Raw genomic sequence first — 19,513 nt, forward strand, 5'->3', positions numbered from 1 at the left:
ATTTCCTTTTACAAATGTTCAGTCTCCAGCATTTCTATTCATGTAACGTTTGTCGCACTACCTTGGCACCGGAAGCCTGGATGCTATTTCAGGAACATCATTTAATCACGCCACTGATACTCGCCTATTATTCACTGACAAATATGATTAATTTGATGCCTAGGGCGATAGTGGTAACTCAGCGGGTTGTATTCAAGTTTCCTCACGGCGAATTAACACAATCCCACTGCCGTGCAACCCCAAAGGGGGTGGGGATCATGCAAGAGTCGATAGGAAAGGTAGAACTAGTACTGCGTACCTAAACGTAACATCAGGTACAGGTACAGATACCGGTACAGAGGTTTAGGTACAGGTCCGGACCTGTACCTGTACCTGAAAAATTGAATTGTGTTCTTCTGAACATAACTAGATTTCCTCCCGCCATAGCTCCCTTGGCCTTGCTATCAAAACTCCCGGCCTGCCAGAATGATCTATTTCATATTATAGATACACACACAGTTACGCTGTTCCAAGGTGTCACTTTGGTCACGTTTGGTGTTGCATAAGGCCATGAGGTCAAGATATCACAGTCACAAAATAAGCACATAATTGGTGTAAATTTATATCGGTACAGTACCGGTACTTCATGATCCGGTATTTTGGACCTGTACCTAATCAATTTTTACGGTACAGTACCGGTTCACAGTACCGGTACGCAGCACTAGGGAGAACCCTTTAAAGATCACTTTGGAATTGACAGTCAGAGGTCATTTGGCTATGAAATACTTCTCAATACTCGTTGGTTGACTGACCGAACATTAATCCATACATAAGCCATTCAGGCATGTCGTGGAGGAAATGGCACCCCCTATAGGCCGGCCCATCTAGAGATTTCTGACCTCCCGATATATACGTAATAATATAACCTTTGACACCGCCCCAGAAAGTATCTGTGCGTCAAACTAGTGACATGGAATCCCTAACCTAATGACATGAAATCTGCTGTATTATCATTGGGTGGGCCGACTACTCTCTCTTCGCAGCCAGTGGCTGAGGAGCGCACATTTGGCGGGGCTAGATCGCAAGGGTCTGTAGCGACTGCCATTCGGCGCGCAGGTGACCTCGATACGACAATTAATTGCCCCATGTGCGGCCATAGGACTGTAGGTTTTGAACCACTCACACCGGGAACGACCCCTACTCTTTTCGATAAGTGCGATGGGTTCTTCAACGTGCTCGAGGTGTGGCTCTCCTCAAACACGGGACCTCCATGTATTTGCATGGCTTCTCAGTTGTTGCTCCCATGTATAGAACTCCATTGAGTGTTCAAGACTCAAAGAACACTTTATCTGACGTAGAATACGTGTACGCCAAAGTTATCAAGAGATACACTTTGATAGATCGATGTAAAATGGAGTTAACTGCTCGTCAAAATGAGCTACGATGATGGATCAACAGCCTCCTCCCCCGCGTACCCTACGTGAGGAACACCACGTCTTCAAATATCGTTATCGCGCGAAGGCAAAACCCGGCTGGGGAGTTGTATGAATAGCCGTATATTGCCTTTGGTTGTTGCCGTATATTGACGTAACTGTTGCCTGCGGACGCTAGCTGTTTTGTTCATGGACTCACCCGTCAGATCTATGGATCATGTATACGGTACATGCCCTGATAACAGGTTTGCGTAGCAAAACCTTTGTTGGATCCGTTGGCATGTGTGGTGGCCGCCATCTTGATTTTGTGACGTCGCAGGTTAGCCATATCATTTCATTAAGAGGGGTGTTTTGGGGGGTCGCTAGCGTTCTCTCTATTCTTAACAAATCGGCACACAACTATCACACATTCAACTCAAATAAAAAGAAAAATTCAATTCCAATTCATATTTATAAAAAGACCCCGTAATCGCTAAACTAACATAGCAAACCTGAAGTATATGTAGTGTAAGGGTGGTGGTAATACCCTGGGTTCTTTAGAGATCCCGCATAGAGAGGGAAGGAATCACACAGGACACAGAATGTATTCCGCACACACAGGGCTCGTACTTAGGCATCCGTCAGCTCTTGAGTCCAGAGACCGACTGCCCGAGAACTCCGCCACTGTCACTTTATTTCTTGTCTTATCTAAACTTTGTCGCGACGCCTGAATTCACCCCTAGTGGGAGCCTCATTAAAACGTCGTTACGGCCGTCACGTCTAAAGCCAAACTCCGTACGATTAATTACACTTAGCCCTCAGAAGATAGCGATAGTCCTGCTATTAATTAAAGACGGTTACACAACGAGAGAGTTCTGCAATTAATTAGTGAGTTTCGCCCCTCTCACAGTAGCACAAATACTTAACTCTAGCTGGTTAATGTCTATTTTTCTTCATGGCTGCTTTTCTTGGAAGAATGCAATCGGTAACAAGCAACAGAAATCACCAAAGAGTGACTGACCTCAAGAGAGCTAGAGATCGATTCAGCGGGAACTTGTCAGTCATTCGACCCAAGTGCGCAGATGCGGATTAAGAGGGACGGTAGCGGTGGATCATTAGGACAATCAATTGACAGGTGTATGATCGAAAATGTACATGTGGATATCTATCACAAATATATAATCCAATTATTTTGATTTCATTAATTTAGAAGCATCACATTGTAGAGGACGGGCATTTTAGGACATTGTCCGGCATTGAACTGTACCATCTGGCAAGCTGGCGTTTTCCGGTGCCTTATTTTAAAATGCCACACGTCTAAACATAATATGAAAACCACATTATTTATTTATTTCATTTGACTGTGTACACGGTACAACAGCCAAGGTTGCCCGACTAGCGTTAGCTATTGTAAGGGGCTAACCTTGTTGCACAATACATAATAGAATAAGATGGTTACATTAGTTAACAAGATAAAATCATACAGGTATACAATCATACAAACTCTTACAAGTAATATACATGTACATTCTTTAAATAACACGCTATAAAATCTAAAGGGGGGAAAATTCTCTGTCTATCAATAGATTGTACACTAGAACATAGTAGCTTCATACTAGGACCGGGGAGTTTAAACAGAGAATGGGTCCCCCAGGGACTTCCATGCCATAGTTTAAAAGTAGACTGAGTGAGGGGGCAGTCCGTGTGTCGGATGGAAGGAAGTTCCACAGTTGGGTGGCTCTATAGAGTAGACCTTGTAAGTGAGGTGGACAACGTCCGTTCAACAGTTTGTAGAGAGTAGTCACTGTGAAAATCACAGTAACGTGGGATAATAGTACCACTGCACCGGTCAATGTTGCTGCAAAACATCATCTACAGATATATGATGTATACACGTTTGGGATGGAGAAGTTGATATCTTTGGAACGATGAAGATGTATACTCAGAAAATCGCTAGTATGCTAGAAAGGCAATGTCTCTAACAGAAAGGGATTTAGAGGGAAAAGTAGGGAATTCCAAAATCACAGATCCACCACAAAACTCCACAATGGCAGATGGGTTTTGTGCCAAATAATAACAAATAATTGACATATTATATTGCTAGCTTTAGTCTGAGAAGAGCATAGTTTTAGCACAACAACCCAATCATCATATTTTCTAAATCGTCACACAATACCAGCTGCAAGATATGGCCAGGTCAACAAATAAATGAATAAACAAACAAATGAGAAAATTAGAAAAGGCATTTGACATTTCCAACGTGTAGTTTACGTCGCCAAGAAGGAAAATGTTAGCCTTAGTACCAGCCTCCGTAGTGACCGATGGCTAAAAAAAAACGCTTGCTATTTAGCCACGCTTAGCAAGCGATTTTCTTTTGAGCCAGTGGTCACTACGGAGGCTGGTAGCCTGAGTGTCATCCTGTTTCAGTTCCAGGCTCTACCTTCAAGGTAGAGCCTGGAACTGAAACAGGAAAACACTCAGGCTAGGAGGCTGGTAGTCAGGCTAGGAAAATTTGGCAATGATGAATGCAATGCGGGTGGGAAATGATCTGGTCCAAGTAGGACTTATCGTGAACTTTCATGATAAACACCTGCGGGGAGCCACAGGCCTCCCATACGGGTCCTGTGCCGGGTGGAATCCCGATGGGGCCGGCCTAACGAGTTACGTGCCGCCCCAAGCACAATCTGGGGCGGAGGTGTCAATCAATCTTCCAAAAATAGCTTCGGGAAAGAGCAATCGGTCGCGGCTGTTCTATATTTAGCCATAAGAAAGCTCCGGGGAGCTTGGCCGATCCCGATCAGCATCAGCTGGTGATGACATGTGGGGCTGGGCTGTTCATCAGTTCAATGTGCGGGATTCTAGCGGATATTAAAGGCAACCAAAGCAATATAAGGGCCAAAAAATGAAAATGAAAAAAATGCTGAAATCTTTATGCTAGTGACATTTACTAACATTGCTTAACACATTTGCGTAATAACTTCATATTTTAGGATTTTAAAACTGCACAAAATCGTGCCGTAGGATGATTCCCTTAGTTTCGCAAGCCTACAAAAACTCCGGCCACGATTGTCAGTGAGTTCTCACATCACAACAACATCGTATTTCTGCATCATGGACGTTGCTGTACATTGTGATAGTGTTGTTTGAACTAATCATGTATAAAAATGACTAAATAGATTGACTTTCAAAATCCGATTTTTCGGACCCTAATATTGCTTGGGTTTCCTTTAAACCTCGAAATAGACTTGTCTCATGCAGATATTGTATTAAGTTACCAATATCTATATAACACATGCGGTATGTGCATGGCGTTGCATTAACAAAGAAAAAGAAGTTGCTGTAGAATCCGTTTTTTAAAGATATACACCACCATGATTGATACTTGGAAAGTTTATGCGTTGAGAATATAGACATCGCGCCAAAATTCTGTTGCCAACCGTGTGAAATCTGACTTTTGTGTGGATCCTTTTCGTGTGCTTTGGCAGGATTACAGAGGCCGATAATATGATGCCGCTGGATAATTGATTGGAAAGTAATCCCTACAGATAGCTACACGAACGGTGCCAAGTCTTTGAAATGTAATAAAAGAGTTCTGATTCGACACAGCCTTTCAACGTAGGCTCAAAATGGCGGCTAGAATTAGTTCTTTGACAGCCGATTCCCCTCACGACGCCAAATCTATTAATATCCCACAACAATGGCATACACTCAAACGATTCCCACAAGACAAACATGGTAAAAACTTTGCATATCATTTCGCAACATACACACATGTATCCATACACCACAAGATAGAAAAGAAACAGTGTACAACGTGGAAGGAATCATTGTAAAAATTTAAATTTTTTTTTCGTCACGAAAAAAATGCTTGAACAGAACAAGTGTTCAGGCCATAACTGGTATAATATTACATCCAAAAGACTGCTAATATTCCCCATGGGTGGTTATTAATATTCGTTATAGTTATGATGTGTTTTGGCGGAGACTCTCAGCAGTATTTACGTGGGTGTAGATGAGAGTCTAGATGTAAGGCCCGGCCGTCAGACATGCCCGTAGCGTATAGAAACGGCCAGCCGGCGTTACTTTGAAGTTCAAGGTAGATTATCTTACTTCCATTGGGTTGGTTTTCAAAGGCAAACCCTTTTGGGTTAAGCCCCTGTCACACTTGTGCGTATATACAAGCCCGCATGGGTTGCGTATTAACATGTTTTTAGTTTAGGTTAAGTTTGCAGCCGAAGAAGTAATTTCTTAGGTTTGATAACCAGACTGCACAACGATGGGTTAAAGTAGAAAACAACTTCCTCCCCGCAAAATGTACTTATACCAACAAAATGTTACTGCGGAACTCATGCGCACTTGAATATACGCACAAGTGTGACAGGGCCCTAAAGTAGGTGACCTTTGCGTGTGTGTGCGTACGTATGCATGTGTGTATGTGAGTGAGTGCAGGTGTATGTGTGTGTGTGTATGTGTGTGTGTGTGTGTGTGTGTGTGTGTGTGTATGTGTGTGTGTGTGTGTGTGTGTGTGTGCACGTGTGTGTGCACGTGCGTATGCGTCGCTGTACGCACGGGGCTCTTTTTTCGCCCCCATTCAAGCTTCCATTTTGATGGACAAGAAGTAAAGAGAAGCCATCGTATCACTGACATAAGAATGATCAGAGACACTTGGACGAGAAACAAACGACTACAACCTCCAGATGAATTATCAGATACGGTAAAACTGACGGAGAGCACACCTGCCACACCGCATGGGGGCGATTAAAGGACTTAAGAGGATTGGTTTGTTTGATCAAGATATGCCATGCCTGAGACCAGGAAATACTTCAATTGCCGGCCCAAGCAGGAAATAAGTTGTTGACAGTATAATATCCGTCGGAAGGAACTCATCTTCCAATTATTTCAAGTGAAAATGCTACAAACCGAGAATAAGCCTCACCGTGTAAGGGCCCTGTCACACTTGTGCGTATAAATCCGTTACGTGTGAGTTGCGTATGGACAAAATTCAATACGCAGCCGTACGCAAAATTGTTGTGGAATTTTTCGATTATTTTGACGAATGTGTGTCTCACGCTTCAGTATTCATATGTTAGATGTGCCTCACACATACATCAAAATAATAACGCGCATAACTTGCGTATATGCGTAATTTCGTTCATACCCCAAACTATCATGCCTGCTGGGCCGTATTGTGCGTATGCCGGCGTACATAAAACTTACACAAATCGATTGAGAGGCATATGAGATGCGTATTGTGCGCACGGCGGCGTATGGAAAAAATGTCAATGCACAACTCACACGCAACGGCTATACGCACAAGTGTGACAGGGGCTTAATGCTCAGTAACTGTAATATGACCGTTACCCTACTATCAACTGATCCTGACATTGGTTGGCTTCAATGTTTCTGATGTAATGAGACGAGGGTAGTGACAATAACGTGTTGCAAAGGCATGAAATTAAACTAGCTACAGGTCTGGGGACATGTCAGCCCTATCTGTGACCACGGGCTAACGAAAAACATGTGTCCTACAAATTCGTTCTAGATCGGATCCAAAAATCACAAAGGTGTGACGCAGCCCTGAGTTAAATGTTGGCATGGATCTGAATCTGTCGACCCCAATACACTCACTTTCATGCTTGTGAAAATTCGATACCGTGAAATCTTTTGGGAAAGTTTTGGCAAGATTCCAATTTGAGGGTAGCCTGGGTGCCATCCTATAACTGCCGGGGCCCCTACACTCGCTACCGTAAAAAAATAAGATTTTTTTCAGGGTAGCGAACGCAGGAGCCCCGGTAGTAATCTCGGATGGCACCCAGGCTAAATGAAGGGTGGGGGCTGGTTAAAAGGTTAACTTTAAATTTGCGGGGGTGTGATGTATTATTGCACTAAATTTTTGAGTGGCATTTCATCAAGAGGCTTAGGTGCATTTAACCCACTGGCAGGAAGACTAAAGCTTTAAGGGAGATCATGAAACTAGCCGGACAAAATTATTCCGTTTGGTTACTTCTTATATAACAAGCTTCTATGCCTTTCTTAAGCACAGTGGTCGGAGTCGATCAGGTTTGAGTTTATGATACATACCCCCAGACCCGGGGGAAGACCACCGAAGAGATGGAAAGACCAAATTGTGAAGGACACGGGCTTAAACAGTCGGGAAGCAGAGGCTAGGGCAAGGGACAGGACTGCTTGGAGGATCCTCCTGGAAAGCAAGGAGCCAGTTTCTGGCCTGAGCACGTAGGCAGGACTGAGGTAGGCAGGTAGGCACAATAGAAATTTCGATTTGCTGCAAGCTGACTGATCTACCATAATGGAAAGACGACCTAATTCTGTCAGGAGCAGAAGACGCCCGTGCCCAAACACTCCCTAACACACCAATGGCTGCTGACTCGATACTAAACACGAATGACAAGTTAGACCTGTGAAAGGTCATGTCTGTCAGCTGCGAAGATGGGAGTGTTGTCCAGGGTCGGCCCACATATGATCCTGGTTTTTCCCTTGACAAAAATGACTTGGATTTGCCGAGGAAATGGAACGTGTGCCAAAACGGCAGTATCTGACAGTCTACATTAACGAAGGGCAAGACCCAACATCTCAGGCAACCCGGCAAGTGTCCAAGCCTTCACTAATGTTGCTGCGGCTATGTGTGTGGCCAATTTGCCCCCCCCCCCCACCTCCGTTGTTCGTCGTTTACTAACTCCATCGAAGATAGTCCCAATGTGTGCATAATGCACCTGTCACACACACACACACACACATACACACACACACACACACACACACACACACACACACACACACACACACACACACACACACACACACACACACACACACACACACATCAGGAAAGTTGATCGGCCAACGAGTTTGAGAGCTCTACCTGACATTTTTTTATTTTCGGCAGTACTACATCCGCTGAAGAGCGATTTTTACCCTCGCCAAGGAGGTTATGTTTCCGGTGCCGTGTGTGTGTGTGTTTGTGTTTGTGTGTGTGTGTGTGTAGGTGTGTGTGTTGTGTGTGTGTTGTGTGTGTGTTTGTGTGTGGGTGTATGTGTGTGTGTGTGTATGTGTGTGTGTGATGATAATAGATAATAGATGATAATTTAGGAAGTAAAAAATGAATACTTTTTACAGTATACCATAAAGTATCCGCTAGTCCCGTGCGCATCAAAAAGCATTCAGTATTCTACCGAATTCCCCAGGTGACCCTCTATTTTCTAATTAATTAGATTAAACAACCTCAGCCTATGGCCTAATACAGTGTGCCTGACAAGGCCTGACAAAAGTTAGATTATAAAAAGAATGTCATGGGGGTTAAGAAAAACTCGTCTTGCTATGTGTTCTTTTACATCTTATCAACAATTGGCCTTCTTATTACCTTCGCCGAGAAGGTTATGCAGAGGGTAGCGTTTGTATGTTTGTAAAGACCAGTATGTTCGTAAAGACCAGCATAACTCGAGAAGGCTTGGGTGGATTGTCTTGATATTTGGTAGGTGGGTAGGTCTTGATGAGACTAGGAAATGATTAGATTTTGGGTCCCCTAGCGGCTTGTTACGGTACTGCAGCGGAACTTCCTGTTTCGATATCTCGTGTTCTGGACAAGCTATGGAACTGATTTTTGAGTGGTAAATAGCTCTTTGGACAGAGAGTAAGTGGTATAAGTCAGTCAATAAGGTTAAAATCATTTGGCGAAGGTATGAGGTCGTGGAACTCTAGTTGTGCTTAATAACCACCCTCATTTATGCCGAAAATATCCACGATTAATGATGTATGTTTACGCATAGGAAATACATTGGTAGGGTGTGCACGGGTTTAGTGAGTATCATATTGTTTTAAAAAACACACCTTGTAAAATTTACCACAAGCAGAATTCTGTTAAAAGTCGGCTGATTATGTATTAATGGATATTTAATCTAGTGGAAAATAACACCACCTTCTGGAGTTTAGGACTCCTTTAAAGAGCAGATGATGTCTTATTCAAGTTGTGTGAGTTGATTTACACAGCACGATGGTAAAGATAATTTATATAGTAGTTTATTTTATTCCGCGAAACGTGCCAGTAGTCAAACTAATGACTACCTTACTATAATAAGTTCCCATGATCATGAGTTATTATTAATATCTTCGGCGTGCACCATGCACGCATTAATTTCACATACTTGTCGCTAGTCCTATTCATCATTAAGACACGGAAGCTATACTTCTTCCTCCAACATATTTTTCTCTGCAAAAATCTTTATCATATTCAACAAATCAATAAACAAGCCCATATCTTTATTCGACACAACGTTGTAACTTACCCACTCTATTAACACTTTGTATCTTGACTTTTTTCTATAAGATCAACCTATTCGAAGACGAAAAGGTTTTCATGCACGTATTGAAAATCGCCACGAAGCAGTCTTGGGATATCTACTGGGTTATGGTATGCATACAATGGTCGTAAGAAATTGCAATCAATTCCGGTATCTTGATCAACAAGTCTATTTTGTCGCTGCTATGGAGACAAAAACAGTTATGCAGAAGTTGCTTTGAAAAAAAATCAATGATGGTAACCAACACATAGGTATACTGTAAATGCAGAAATATTCGCGGTGGTTTTATGTTCGCTGTTTTCGCGACGACCGTTTCACCACGAACTTAAAACCACTGCAAACATTTTTGTCCAATACTGTAGCAGCATGTGACTTACGCGCTGCCGCGAACTCAAAACCACCGCGAAAATTCCATTTCGACTTAGCGCGAAATAAAAACCACGCGAACTTAAATGCATTTACAGTACCTATGGCTCCGCCCACCCTTTTGAAGTCAGAATAGGGCAATCAAGAACTCAGAGAAAGGGACGGAAATTTCCACCGTGAAGAACTCAAGGCATTCACACAAACACGCAGCTATTGGGGGCAGGCATTCCACATATCAAACGCGTCGGCTGGACCAAAAATTGCGCACGTGTCAGATATGCGCCGTGTGGAACTCAGATATAACCATGCAAAGGTTAAGAAGTATAAAGGACGGACTCGGTGGGCAACCAGAAGAAAAAAAAACACTTAGCGCCCCCGTGCTCAGGCTTCTAGGCGCCTTTTAAGGTACTAGACATGGTGTAAAGGTCCCTTTTAGTTGATATCAACTGCTAGTCTTTGGCATGACATTCTCACAAGTATACCCACATAGAAGCCTGTAGCACGGGGCGCTAAGTGTGTTTTTCTGCTTGCTAAGTGAAGTGTAAGCTGTATTTCTAACCTCAGTCTTATGAATATAGGATTATAGGACTTATATCTTCGATATCCATTACTATAATTTCTTGGTATCCATTGTCAGTACTTCATTCAGTAGCGACTTAACGTTACATGAAACGGCGGACAAACTAGTAAACAAGTTCGCTTCAAACTTTTCAAATCCCGTCACGACGAATGACGGATATGAGTGAGAATACACACATTATTATCTCCATGAAAAATGGAGATATTGTTTTGGGCGTGTCTGTTTGTGTGTTTGTCTGTTTGTGCCTCCGCACCACTCCAGTCAGCATAACTCAAGAGCCTCTTGATGGATTACGATGATATTTGGTATGTGGGCGGGTGTTATGAAGCCGAAGGTCAAGGTCGATTTTGGGCCCCCTGGTATGTGACCTTGGTACTGCAGCGGAATTTCAATTTCTATATCTTTTGGCCTGGACGTGCTGTGGTCTTGATTTTTAGGTGGCAGATAGCTTGTTCAAAGAAGAATTGATATTTCCAAGCAGTTTCAACGATTCGGCTCATTCTGTTTTTGCAACATTATCTAGTATTGTGTTTCTTAACGTAACGGAGAGTTCGAACCATTAAAGAATACAACACTAGAAAAGAGTTCTAAATGTTGCAAAAGCAGGCGTAAAACACTTAAAACGGATCGGATCCTTACACTTGTCATGTAATAGATATTAGGCCATGTTGATTTGATTACATTGATGAAATCCACACGCGCGTCAATTTTCGTCCGCTCCCCCAAAAAGAGAAGTTTTCGGCCATACTGTAAATCGTAAAAAGCACCTACAACGTGAGAAAATACATGCTGCAAATTGAAAAAAAAAATATTTTGGAAAATTGATGCTAATGTCGCAGAATGCTAGAGTCAATTTCAAAGTCAAAGAAGAACTTTTGAAAGAACAGACATTAAGAATATATATTTCGGTATACCATACTCAGTGTGTTTAGTTTTGTTCATCCTTCCTGACCACGTAGATTTCATAATGAAGGTAACTATTTTTGATGCCAAACTTTGTTTTCATTTGGACGCTCGCATCACTTTTGGGGTCGGCAGAGGATTTCATCCATATGAACAAATCGGCAGGGCCTTAGGCCACAGCAAGTAATTTTTATGGATGACATCAGCGCGCTCATTAATTTTCGCCTGATTTAAAAAAACAAAACAAGAAATTTCATTGCCCTCCGACGGTGGTCAACATGCCCAAAAATTGGCAAATATGTTGTAAACGTTGACAGTCTTAAGTGTTTCCTTGCATATAAATACCCAGTGTAGTTCCTGTCCATGATAGTATAACAAGCTGTTTTCTGCATTTGTTCTAACATTATATAATGTCCTTGGTTCTAGTTAATTGAGCTGTATACACAAGGTGTTTCATCACATATGAATACCCAGTGTAGTTGCCTCAGATGATGGTACAACAAGTTCTTTTCTACATTTGTTGTAGTTAGTCTATTGAGATGTATACACATCTACAAGGACATGTTTATTGTTGAATCAAGGAGGTTTTATATTATATATGAAACCTCATTGGTTGAATACAGGTATAAAAGACCTGTTGGTCATGATATCATATTTTGTCGCCTCAATTCTTGTTTAACAACATTTATGTTCTCAAAATTTGAAAATATAGGAATCTTGTTTTATTTGGCCCGCCTTGTTTTTTTTTCGCCCTATCTCTTATCTTAATTTTGGAGTTTGCGGAGGATGTCATCCATAAAATTTACTTGCTGTGGCCTTACTGAAAAATACTGCCGAGAAAGTCGTGACCACACGCTTGGCGTTATGACAGATGGTGCTTTCAAGCGGCCAGGGGCCCTTTTCTCCTTCTCCTACCATCAACGTCAGGTTCAACTTCAGCGGGGATCGATACGGCGAAGAGAACGCGATGATGGTTAATCATCGACAGCGGGCATATCAGCTCTAAAAATAGAAGCAATTTCATCTTCGGTGTAGACGCACGGAGGCCCTCCAAACGCAGATTGAATCTGGGATCAGGGTGGGAACGGGTAACGCTTCATGCATGACAAATGGCTGCATTAGATGGATCGGGCGTTGTGAATAAATTACATCGAGATATCGTGAGAGATTTTTCCTCAGACGTCTATGCAGACATCCATGCAGTGACCTGACACGTCTGAATTGCGATATCAAGATGAAATTCTCCATTCTCACTCAGCATAAGTTGTCTCCCGGCGGGTATGTGATACCCCTCTCAAATTTATTTCGTGAAAAGTGACTTTGACACTTTCATAAATCATACAAAACGCGTCTCTTGAAGAGACTTGCATACAAATCGGACTAAAATATCAAATTTACAACAACAACAACTAAACAACCAATATCTTTCTGGTACTCCTTAGAAAGTGCATTTACAAATCGGCTTAAAAGATCAAATTTACAACAACAACAGCAACAACAAAACAACCATCATCTTTCTGGTACTCCTTAGAAAGTGCAGTTACAAATCGGCTTAAAAGATCATATTTACAACAACAACAACAACTAAACAACCATCATCTTTCATGTACTCCTTAGAAAGTACATTTACAAATCGGCTTAAAAGATCAAATTTACAACAACAGCAACAACATAACAACCATCATCTTTCTGGTACTCCTTAGAAAGTGCATTTTTGTAATTAAAGGACGAAATTCGGGTTGTACTTGTGTTGCCTGCGAGTTCCTTACCGATAAAATCATCATCATCATCAAGAAAACAGACCAACACACCTGTTTTGATATTTGCTGAAAAACAACAACTCTTCATGAATATTTTTATATACGTGTACACTTCCTCACGATTCTACCTGGCACGTACCTAAATTGATTTGGTTTGGTACCAAAAATAGCACCAGTCAATGCAATCTTATAATAACATTTAGCGGTATAAGAGGTTACGAAAGCCGCAAAAGGTCAGATTTGACTGGCAAGGAGGTTGACAGGAAATCTGTATGTATAAATAAAGATGGATGGATACAGGTACAAATATAACAAGAGTACGTAGAGCACAAACCTCCGTGTGGTAATTATAGTTTTTGATACCACCTTTATTTACCGACACGCCAAATTTCAGACAAATCTATCAAAAGGATCTTGAGTTATAGCTGCGAACACGCAGACACAACCAAAAACAGTATCTCCGCTGGAGGTGAACCTCCTTCACGGCGGTAACAATGTGGAGATCATCATCTCCGGCCCTTTTAAATAGAAATCTAAACAACGTCTTACTGGCTTATTTTAATCTAATTATATCTCTGCAGGTCTGGACCCGTAGTTGTTGAAACTCTTCTCCAAGCAGAGGTTTCGGTCGAGTGGGGTAGAAGTAGTGCTGCGTACCGGTACTGTACCGTAAAAATTGATTAGGTACAGGTCAAAAATAAAGGATCATGAAGTACCGGTACTGTACCGATATAAATTTACACCAAGTATGTGCTTGTTTTGTAGCTAATCTCCTGACCTCATGGCCTCATGCAACGTCAAATGTGACCAAAGTGACACCTTAGAATAGCGTAGCTAATATGCAACAGATCATTCAGGCAGGCCGAGAGTTTTGATAGCAAAGCCAAGGGAGTTTGGCAGCAGGACACCTAGTTATGTTCTTTGAATAAGGATACTGACAAATTGAAAAATGTTTCTGTCATTATTAAAGGAGTTCAGAAGAACGCATGTCAATCTTTCAAATTGTTCAGGTACAGGTTCAGGTCCGGACCTGTACCTAAACCTCTGTACCGGTACCTGATGTTACGTTTAGGTATGCAGCACTAGGTAAATGTGTCCGGGATTTTTAAGGGAGAGAAACGTTAAAAATCCCGGACGCTCCTACCCCACTCGACCGAAACCTCTGCTTGGAGAATAGTTGAAACAGTACAGACAGCCAACGTAATGAAAACCTTACCCCAAACACCTATCCAATTAGGATGTTCCCAGATGACATGATTAAGGTTCCAAACGGCTTGTTGCTTCGCATTCGCAGGTCGGTGTACATCATTAACTAGCCCCTGGTAAATTCCCCAAAACTGTTTCTCAAAAAGTAAAAAAATCTTAACTATTAAAAAAAGATGCTAAGACAGACATTTCTTCTGTGAATAGTGATGGAGACATTCTACAATGTGATTACAAGATCTAGACGTCATGAACATTTAATTTCTCAGATTATACTAAATCATATTCATTCTTATGTTACATTTTTAAGGCAAGACGACGTTAGGCGGCCACTATCACCACAGGACCGATTCATCAGGCATCACTGATGAGGTTTCATTAATTCGTCCTTGCGTGTTGACAGCAGGGTCGACAGAAATCGATCCCGTGCATTTCCCCGGCGTCGTGGAAACTAGAGATAAGGAGGAAAAACGTTTACTGCGACGTCTTCTGTACATTACTGTCAATTAAGGATAATATAGCCAATTCTATGCTATTATTTTTACTTGCTTTTCATGTCAACTTTGAATGGCTATCCAGACTTTGCATTATAGTAGCAAGATCTTGACAAAAAACAAAATAAAGATTGTATAGTCACTGGAAATATCGGCATTGTGGCTATTCTGTTTGATGAATCATCGTAGCATCTACTGATGTCCTGGAGTCTAGTTTATTGTTCATGACGATGTACGTTTCCAGGAAACAGTTAATTTTCCGGGGTTACCATATTGCCCTGTCCGTGGTGCTGGACATCAATTTTCAGCTTCATCAGGACTTTTGACCGCTGAAGTCTGGTGTACTGGGGAAAAATGGCCTTCCAGACATTTTCCAGCGGGAAAAGGGTGTTGCACTAGGTTTTCTATATTAAAATTTGTATCTGGATGAAAATATATGAGAAACAAGAGCAGAGAAAGTTGAGAAGACGGAATTTTACATGTAATACATTTCATACATCTGAAAATACCCCAAATCTGTCTAAAATGCTGAAATGGGCGTAATCCTGGTTTAATTTGATTCCATGCTCCAATAATCATGGACGAAAACTAACAGAAATGTTTCTCACAAAGGTCACCTATACTGCAAATCATAGGGAGTGACCTTTGGGAATTCTGGAGGTAGCGTTGATAGGAAAAGCCAAAGATTTTTGAAGTCTAGTCACTTCACTTAACCAACGTGGTCATCACTTTTACTGAATGGTCTCATCTATTTATAAAAGAAGGGTGTGTGACAGACAAACTTAACATTTCAGTTAGTGTACTACAGACTGTGTATGTGTGTGTGCGTGTGTGTGTGGGGGGGGGGGGATTCCGTATTAGTGCTGCGTACCGGTACTGTGTACTGGTACTGTACCGTAAAAATGGATTAGGTACAGGTCCAAAATACCGGAGCATGAAGTACCGGTACTGTACCGAAATAGATGTACACCAAGTATGTGCTTATTTTGTGACTGATATCCTGACCTCATGCACCACCAAACGTGACCAAAGTGATACCTTAGAACAGCGTAACTAATATGCAACAGATCATTCAGGCAGGCCGGGAGTTTTTATAGCAAGGCCAATGGACTTTGGCAGTAGGAAACCTAGTTATGTTCTTTGAATAAAGATACTGACAAGTTGGAAACAGTTTATTTATGTCATTATTGAAGAAGTTCAGAATTTTTTCAAATTGTTCAGGTACAGATACAAGGCCGGACCTGTACCTAAACCTCCGAACCGGTACCTGTACCTGATGTTACGTTTAGGTACGCAGCACTAGTTTGTATATCCATGGATGAGTAAGTCGGCCACGTGAAAGTCCATCCACGTGGAATCAGGGCGTAACTTTTGCGAGTCGGACGACTTCTATCTTCTAGCAAATGTCACCGTAGGCGAGAGATTAATGATCACGCTAATGAAGCACATATGTGCACATCAAAGAAGATGAAAATACGAGGTGTTTATGTGGTGTTCACACATACTCTGCTCGCTAGTCTTCTTCTAAGAGTTTTCATATCAGCATTAATCATTTGATTTCTTTTGATCGATACCCGCAAATGTGTCTTCCTTTGATAACGAAGAAAACCTTGATTACTTATTGTATTTGCGTATTTTCACCGAAACATAGATGTTTTTTTTTACTCTAGTGCCATATTATGACTACCTACACATAAGGAGAGGAAAATCTTCCATCAGAGGCACCATACGAGTAGATTCTTTGTGTTACCACTTAGAAATTCCCTGCTTTAGATCTAGATATAATGTTTTGTGCAATAAGATAATCACATTTCTTTGCTTGAGTGCAACAGATTTCAAGGAGATACCACAAGCAGATTTTAATATTCATATCTGTAGACAACTCTCAGAATGCAAAAATAGGTAATTACATAAAAGATAATCATAAGCTCCAGCTGATATCACAGATGTTCTCATATCAGCCTTTATTATCTAGTATAAGTAGAATTATAAGATTTTGTATTTTCATTTTGTAGCTTGTAGTTGTCCCTACGAAAGTCATTGTACATTTTGTTGCATCATCAAAGATTCTATATGTTTGCTTTGTCGACATGAAGAAGGCATTTGACAGTGTATGGCGGGATGGCCTATTCTATAAATTATCGAATTATGGTGTTGGTGGTAAATTCTTCAATGTGTTACAATCCATGTACTGTGATGTTAATTATGTAGTCAGACTACAAAATGGTTTGTCAAGTCCTTTTGTCTCCACCTGTGGAGTAAGGCAGGGCTGCAACCTCAGCCCATTATTATTCAATCTCTTTATCAATAACCTGCCGCAATGCTTTGATTGTGATGAATGTGATCCAGCATCTTTAAGTTACAAATCACTAAATTGTTTATCTTGGGCAGATGACCTTGCCTTGATCTCATTGTCCAAAGATGGGCTCCAGAATTGTATAAGTAAGCTGGAAATGTATTGCAACAAATGGAAACTAAGTGTGAATGTATCTAAAACGAAGGTGCTTGTTTTCTCAAAAGGCGCCACAAACATATCATTAAATAAATTCTATATATACGGTAAAGAAATAAACGTTACCGACAGTTATACTTACCTTGGTATTCCCCTGACGTCTTCGGGTAAATTTAAAACTGCCAGAAAGTATTTAAAGACTAAAGCCATGAGAGCATTATTCAAACTCAAGTCACTTCTATATTCTGAAAGAAATATTCCAATTCACTTAGGGCTCAGCCTATTTGACAAATTTGTACGGCCTATATTTTTATATGGAGCCGAACTAACATGTTTCGACCAAACCTCTAAAACAGTGAAATATATTGTATCTAAACAAATTCCTCAATCTTCTCCAAAAAACGTACTCTCTATTCTTTTAAAGAAACTTGGTCTGGAGGATAGTTTTCCTGCAAGTATTAGAAAAAGTGTCTGTTCAGACTCCACCCATTCTTATGTGATTCGTTTTGAGAAAAAAATAGACAAAGATAAATGACTCAGGCTGGCGTCTGACCTAAATTTAGAAAAAGACAACTTAGTAATTGAAAATTTACGTCTTCCTCCACATATACCAGAATTTGATATTATTGATATGAATTTCCATAAATTTTTACTCGGTGTGCATGGAAAATCATCCAATGACGGTATCCGTGGCGAATTAGGAACATTCCCAATCAAGATTAAGGCCGAGATACAAATTATCAAATACTGGCATCGTTTATTAAATTTACCCCAAGATACCCTGTTACGTGAAGCTTACGACGTTCTACATTCTGGTAATCATGACTGGGTGAACCATGTTAATGATATTCTTAACTATAACGGGTTTGGGCATGTATGGACAAACCCTAGACTATATCAGACCGATATGTTAACCAACCAGTTACGACAACGTCTGCAGGATATATATATACAAGAATGGCATAGTTCTATTCAAAACAATTCAAAACTGTCCATTTATTCCGCCTTAAAGACAAGATATGGACAAGAAAAGTATCTCGCAAGCATACATAATTTTGAAATTCGTAGATCAATTACAAAGATAAGAATATGTAGCCATAAATTGAACATTGAAGCTGGAAGGTATCGTAAAATTCCCCGTGATCAAAGGTTTTGTCCATTCTGCCCAAATGAAATTGAAGATGAAAGTCACTTTATCATGAATTGTTCAAGATATAAGGATAAACGCTCAAAGCTATTCACCTTTATATCCGGTTGTTCAAATGAATTCAATGCGCTCCGTTCTGTCGATAGATTCAATTACATACTAGGAGGTGATAATCCTTACTGTGTACAGATAGGTATATTCATCAAAGAATGTTTGGACATTAGAACAAGCAATGTATAAGTATATCACATGCGATATTTCGATATGTTGCCCTATCCCATATGATTGTATGTAATCAAACTCATTTGTATGCACTTATTCGTTTGTATGTATGTATGTAGTAGACCTTACGAAAGTCGCTGTGCTTTTGTTGTGTCAATAAAGATCTCTCTATAAAATGATATAAAACTCAATAATTTGTTATAACAAAAAATGTGTCTTCATACAAAATGGTGCACAGCTGACGTCACTCAGTGCACATCCCATCAGCTTTCAAATCATTTAATCATCCACCTGGCGCTTCCTCCTTCCTGTTTTCACAGGACAAGCACTCATGATCCATCAGGGGATGATTGTTTTCTATGGAGTTTAGACAACTACAGGCCCAATTTAGACACAGGTTTTCTAGATGTCGGGACTGCAGATATCTGGCAGGCAACAGCTTTTTTTCTGCGTCTAAACAGGAATTTTATGGTCTTGATGAGGATTTTTCCAGATGTCGGGAAAATTTCAGCCGACATATCTACAGTGTTCGCCCGACAACTCAGCGGGAGTCCCCGACAGCTTCAGAGCACGTATAAACAAAATGTGTCGGGTCCCAGATATCTGGTTTCAGGCTAATTAGCAAACTTGTGGAGATCAAGTGACCGATTTTAATGTAAGCTATAACAACTGTACCATAA

At 40.9% G+C, this 19,513-nt stretch overlaps 1 protein-coding gene across 1 annotated transcript in view; it reads left to right on the plus strand.

Annotated features, from left to right (window-relative positions):
• LOC136440051 (rRNA methyltransferase 2, mitochondrial-like) overlaps positions 1–14,060 on the plus strand; it is a 217,257-nt gene extending 203,197 nt beyond the window's left edge. Inside the window, exon 4 of the mRNA XM_066435820.1 lies at positions 13,960–14,060. The gene's annotated coding sequence lies outside the window, so the exon portion shown is untranslated. The remainder of the gene's footprint in view (positions 1–13,959) is intronic.
• Positions 14,061–19,513: the final 5,453 nt, after the last annotated feature.

The sequence above is a fragment of the Branchiostoma lanceolatum genome, chromosome 8 (assembly GCF_035083965.1).
Source record: "Branchiostoma lanceolatum isolate klBraLanc5 chromosome 8, klBraLanc5.hap2, whole genome shotgun sequence".
NCBI classification, from domain to species: Eukaryota; Metazoa; Chordata; class Leptocardii; order Amphioxiformes; family Branchiostomatidae; genus Branchiostoma; species Branchiostoma lanceolatum.